Source organism: Mus musculus, chromosome 16, assembly GCF_000001635.26.
Source record: "Mus musculus strain C57BL/6J chromosome 16, GRCm38.p6 C57BL/6J".
Taxonomy (NCBI): Eukaryota; Metazoa; Chordata; class Mammalia; order Rodentia; family Muridae; genus Mus; species Mus musculus.
In genome coordinates, this window is record NC_000082.6 from 82,196,165 (window position 1) to 82,203,109 (window position 6,945).

The window sequence follows — 6,945 nt, forward strand, 5'->3', positions numbered from 1 at the left end:
TCATTTAGTCATGGCTATGTCAAGAGATGAGTATTTGGTCAAACACCATTCTAACAGTCACACAACTAACCAACCAAACTATTGTGTGTTTCTTATACCTAGAACAAAACAAAGAATATATAACTTATTTCCAGACATTAAAACATTAAACACAAAGGGGCAGGTGTTACAAATATGAAAAGTTACCTTACCATACCTTCTCATCTTCCCGTTATTTGGTAGCAGAAACACAATTTTCAAAACAGTAAACTGGTAAACTATAAAATATATAATTACATTTACTTGCATTGTTATGCATCAGTTTTCAAACTGTTTAACAAACATGTTCTTTTTTTTTAATTAAAAACAAAGATAGATTATTTTATCATAATGCTGGAGGCTAGAAATAAGAATTTAAGTCTATACAACCTTGTAGTGCACTAGGATTTGGCCTTTGTCTTCCAAGTTCCCAGTAGTTTGTTAACTGTTGACCTTTTAGCAGTTAATAGAGCCATCCTACCTTTGCCTGTATAATCATATGTCACCCTCCTCATATACATCATTTTTCATGAGGCCAGCTTCTGAAGAGGTATTGATCATAATTGATAAGGACTCTACTTCTTCGCCTTGAGTAAATTCATTCAAAGGATATGTTTGCTAATGAGAGCACAATCTGAGGTTCTAATGTTAACATTATCAACATGGCCTTGCGTTCCTAAAGCAAGAGGTAGAGCTATATGTCAAACTTTTAACATGGACAGAGAAGAATTTTACTTGTTTAGGAATAGAATTATTTGAAACTATGGCCTTTTTTGCCCAAAGTAAATATTTATCATATAATTCCATGGAGAGATTAACCTTCATATTCCTTCTGAGAGTTTATTAAGAAGAAAATAGTACATCTCCTTGAGATTACTTGATTTAAGAATATCTACTACCTATAAACAGTGAGATTTCACCTACTATTTTCTGACAAATGGAAGCTACACTATTTAACAATCCAATCATTTGCAATCTCCTCTGCTCCACAGTGGGGTGTTTTTAGTTAATCAGACCTAGTTAATCAGACCATCTCCTATTAAATGCTGACATTGTGCATTAACCCATGAAGATTGTCTCCTGATGTGGAAATGAACCAAGTGCAAGGATTATTAAGATTAATGTCACATTTGTCTGTATTGTTATAGATTGCTTTTACTGGCTACGATGACAGGGAACTATACATTGTTGGTCTTAAAAGGAATAAAATTCTTTTTTTATCATCTGTATCCATGAACTTTTCTGAAAAGAAATAGATGAAGTTCACCATTACCTATTCAGGGGTCTCTGAAAATATATTTCAAAGATGTCTGCCATAATTCCACATGGAATAGATTACAATAAATGAAATTTATCAATATTTAACAGATCGAAGAAAATAAGTAAATCAAATACTGGCCCTTTGACAACATACACAGGCTAAATATAATAACATAGTTAACTAAGTTGCATTCAGAAAGAAGAAACTCATGCACTTTTATGCTAAGTCTAAAATTTCTGACTCCATACCTGTTGGTAAAACAGTGGTGTTTCTCAAATGTTGAGGGAAGGCATCAAGGTGATGGGTTAGGGTGAGGAAATTTCAATCAAGTCAAATAATCATGTTAGTTACGAGAGCAAGAAATTGTAATGTTCTGTTACATTTTAGTAGTGTAGCTACAGAGAAAAAGAAAGTGGTGTATGCTTTAAAAGGTAGAATAAAGATGTTTGAATGATTTTTTTTCCTATGCGCAATGCATCATTGAGAACACAATTATGTTTTACCTAGCTTAAGCACTGAACCCATGTGGATATATCAATACATGGTATGAATCGATATGTATACTTTTGATTATTTTTGCTTTAGTTTAAAAGAGAGAAATCTCCACATAATGAATATTCAAAATAAAAATAAAAACAATGTTTCATTACTGGAAACTAAATTCTTCAATTTAATAGAAGATATATAATTTCTGAGAAAAATATGGAGTACTCCACCTTGTGAATTGTGGCAACATCAATAACAAAATATCATCAATAACATAATTGACTTTTCTATAGGACAAAAGGCTGATTAAAGAGACCATGCACGACACTATTAACTGATTAAAAAAAAACTATAGAGGCAAAGTGTAGATCACTATTCTCAGATTTTGAGGAAGGAAATGATTATAATAGCAGGCAGCATTAATGAAGAAGGTGGCATGTCTGTTGTATGTTTTGGTTAAGCTGATGGTAACATGCCTGTGTGATTTTGAAAAAAAAACTAATAAAATATAAATTCCCAATAAAACTTAATTCAACTACTTGAATGTTTGCATCTGTGTTAAACTCTCTGAAATTAGTGGTGCTTTGTCTTTCTTAGTCTCACACAGTTGAAATTACTCTATTTAATGCAAGTGCCTGTTGTTACCAACAGGAAATGCCCTCCATATTTGCATTTGTGATTTGTTTTACTTCAAACTGTTACTGCTTCAGGTCTTCTGTTCATGTTAGAGTTTGTTTGGTATTCTTTTCCATTGTCTTTATTGTCTCCATGTGAGTGTGTGTGTGTGTGTGTGTGTGTGTGTGTGTGCATTTGCATGGGTGTGTGTGTATGTAAACTTGAGTTCAAGAAATTGAGTTTTATTGTTTGTACACTCAATATAAAATCTTCATTCTTTTCAAAAACAAGTTTCCATGCTGGTTGAACTAAAAAGAAGGTAGAATATTTCTTCTCTGTGCACCACTTAAACTAGACTTATATGAAAATAATGAATATGTCACTTACCAATTGTCTCACTACCAAACTATCCTGCATTTAACAGTTAAAACCAGCAAGCTCTCATTCTTTACTGTTGCAGCTGCCTAGGCCCTTTTAACTGACTTCCTAAATCCATTTGACAGTGCTGATGATCTGTAAAAGTTGTTGAGGCTGAAGCCTCCAAGAGATTGGTGAAAATAATACCCTGATTGTGAGGAAAGGGCCATATTTAGTTCTGTAGTCTCAGACCATGCATTTTATTTTGAACATGTAGAAGGAGCCACATGCTTCACTGGATGTAATGATGAATTATAAACCACCCATGAAAACCAGCGGCAGCGAGGAAGTGAGAGGAAATGAGAAGTTAATACAAACCCAGGAGCGCCACTGACATAAATTGAACCAACTGTGTCTTCACTTATGTAGGGTTTACATTTAATTTATATTCACATGCACACTCACAAATAGCTAATTGCTTTGTGTGCATTTTTTTCGTCATCTTTGTTTCACAAAAAGCCTAGGTGATTGTTTCCATTATTCTAACTATGCTTAGCTACTCTTACACAGAATTTTCTTGATTTTTTTTATTGCACATTCTAAGTAGGCAAATGCTAGTGGTTTTAACTATATTAATTATTTCCATATTTTGTGCAATTGTTCTTTGATGTGGGTCACTTTGAAAATAGGTCACTTTTTCAGATAATTCAAAGAAACTAATTCATAGTGTTGCCATGTAGCTCTGCTTGAAATAGAAAACATGCTCATGTATAGTACAAATGCCTTGTTTAATAAATGGCCCATCAGCAATGTTTTCCTTGCTGGACATTGGCAGGGAATTCATATGTGTAAACTGGCAGCATTTCTAAATAGCAAGGCCTATAGGAAGAAGAAATCGACATAATGTAAAGAAACTCTGGTAGAAAATTTTCTGATAGTTGGGTGCTGATTCAAGGCCATGTATATAACTGAAGTGCTATGCTATTAAAAAAATAAGAAAGGAAATATGTAACTATCAAAAGCGTTTTAGACATGAAGAGTTCTGGGACAGGTAATAATGCTAGAGAAGAAGGAACAGCTAGATATTACTTCTATTTATATGTTTGCTTGCAAGGAACAGTTAAAATTATCATCTTTGTTTATGTTTATGCACGGTCATCTTACTCTTAATCTTTTTTTTTTTCAATTTGGGGAAAATATTTGGATTTTAATTAAGTTTGGTGTTTTGTCTCTCTACAACCTAGAAGAACATAGATGAGAGGTTTCAAAAGGCCCAAACAGATTCCATGCAGGCAAGCTGTGAGGTCATCAAAGCTCTGAACACTGACAGGTTCACAAATACTAGAAGGATTCACATATCTGATGTTGAAGTGTTCATAGATAATCTGTAAATTGTGCAGGGGAAGTTACCCAACCAGGTGGGCAAATTTCACTTAAATTATATATGTAGGTTTACATGCAGACTCATAAGTATTATCATTTAAGTTGGGAGATAATAATATATTTCTCTATGACTTTTTAATCACCCTTGCTGTAACCACTGAATGGTTATATAGACCATTTAGTGAATATTTTATTCATTACCTTCATTCTTTGGTACTAATCTCTTACCCCTATCCCTAATTAAAGTCATCTTCATTATGACTATCCACTATTTAAAATTACTTTACCTTATTTTTTCCTTCTCTATTACTCCCTACCTTCATAGACATTACTTTCCTGGTTTCTGCAATTGCATAGCTTATGCATTCATATCTGGATAATTTAACAGAGATGAGAAAGAACATGCTATATTTGTCTTCTGGGAAGTGAATGACTTCATTCACATACTGTATACATACTGCATGCTCACTCTCCAAGTGAAGGGTGGTTGAAGGAAATTATAGTTGTACTTAAATCCTGCACATTGTGAACAGAAAATCAATGAACATGACTGAGAAATTATCTGCAGAGTAGACTGAATTCCTTTTGGAATCTGCAAGAAGTGTTATGCTACATCTACTCCAATAGTGATTTGTTTGACAGGTTTAGGAACCTGGAAACAGTCCTGAGGCAAAGAGTTTCAAGGAAACTTAGTCTCCTGGAACTGTGGCATCCCATAGCATGTATGCTCCAATTTTGTCCTTCCGAATGGATCTGTGTGCTTCCTTTCAGTATTGTTTTGTTATAGGTACCTCTAAGCAATGACTTGCCAAATACCTAAGCAAAATTGAACTTTGCTTCCTGGCCTTCACCAATGCCCTAGGGAGACCTTGAGCCAAACCCGGGCTTGGAATTCAGTGAGAATGTTGCCCATTCAGTGACAATCAGAATTGCATCTAGTATTGTTAGAAAGATAATGAAAGAAATCAGGTATTACTATCTACTACATAGAGTTAGAAATCTCAGGGCAAGCTTAGCAAAATAAGATTAGAGTTCTTATTATAGCAGACTATATTACTTTTTTAGTAGAAAGTCCCCCCCCCCCCCACTTAGAATAAAAGCCAAGTTGCTCCCATATACAGGAATTTGCAATGGTTTAGGAAGTAGATCAGGCTGTGGTTTTAGAGTATTGCACTATTCATGAGAAAGTTAGCTAGAGCAGAACTCCCTAATTAGAACCATGATTTGGGTGTGAAAGCCTTTGTGCAAAGACCTCACACCTGGCTTCTAAGACTATAGCTGACCTTAGATAGAGCTGACTTTGTCTCAGGTGTTTTATTGCCCAGTTCCTGACAGCCTTTGTGTTTACATTCCTCTGTTTTGTGTAAGAGTCATTAAGCATCCGGTAACCTCAATTGTACCTTGCCAGTGTGTCACCTAACTTTCCCATTTTCTTCTGTATAAAAAGTTTGATGCTTAATTTGACATTACATTCAGATCCAACACACTCTCTCATGTCTGCATCACCTATCAATTCTCTCCAACTCTATGCCCATCTGTCCAAGACTCTGATTCCCATGGACTGAGGGGGGGCAACTGAGCCCAGTCTGTGGCAGTGGTACAGTTAGGCCAAATAATAGATTTGTTTTTATTGTTCTGAAGATATTTATCATGGGTTTTCAGAGTGGCTAGACCAGTTTATCATCACACAAAGAGTGAAAGGTAATTTCCTTTCTTCATACCTTTTCTAGCATTTTCTGTTGGTTTTCTTGTTTCGCTCCAGCATTCTGGCTGGGATAAGATAAAATGTCAAAGTTGTTTTGATTTGCATTTTGCTAATAGATGAGGGCATTGAACATTTAGAAACTATTTCTTTGCCTTTGCCTTTTTTTAAAACTTCTTTTAAGATTTCTCTGTACAAGAGACAAATTGTGGATCACAGACTGAAGGAATGACCATCCAGAGACTGCCCCACCTGGGGATCCATCCCATATACAGCCATCAAACCCAGACACCATTGTGGATGCCAACAAGTGCTTGCTGACAGAAGCCTGATATAGCTGTCTTCTGAGATGCTCTACCAGTGCCTGACAAATACAGAGGTGGATGCTCACAGCCAACCATTGGACTGAGCACAGGATCCCTAATGGAGGAGCTAGAGAAAGGACCCAAGGAGATGAAGGGGTTTGCAGCCTCATAGGAGAAACAACAATATGAACTAATCAGTAACACACAGAGTTCCCAGAGACTAAACCACCAACCAAAGAGTACACATGGTGGGACTCATGGCTCCTGCTGCATATGTAGCAGAGGTTAGCCTTGTCAGTCATCAGTGGGAGGAGAGGCCCTTGGTCCTGTACAGGCTCTAAGCTCCAGTGTAGTGGAATACTAGGGAGAGGAAGCAGGGGTAGGGATATTGGTGACCAGGGGGCAGGGTTATGGGGTAGGGAGTTTTCAGACAGGAATCCAGGAAAGGGAATAACATTTGAAATGTAAATAAAGAAAATATATAATAAAAAAAAATAAAATAAAAATAAAAGATTTGTTTGTTCAATTACATAGTACGCTTAGTGAATCATTTTATCAGATTATTTTAATTATCTCTATGTTCTGGATGGTAATCCTCTGAGAGGTGTATATTAGGAAAAATTTCTCTCCCATCCTTAGGTTTCATATTCATTTGACTGTTGCTTCAGCTGAGCAAAAGTTGTGTAAAATGTTATGAATCCGCACTCCTCAATCATTGGCCTTACCTACTGGTTAAATATTTCTTACTCTGAGAGCCTTTTCATATGCCTATGTATTGTAGGACATTGGTTAAGTTTTCTTCTATAGGTTTTAGTATT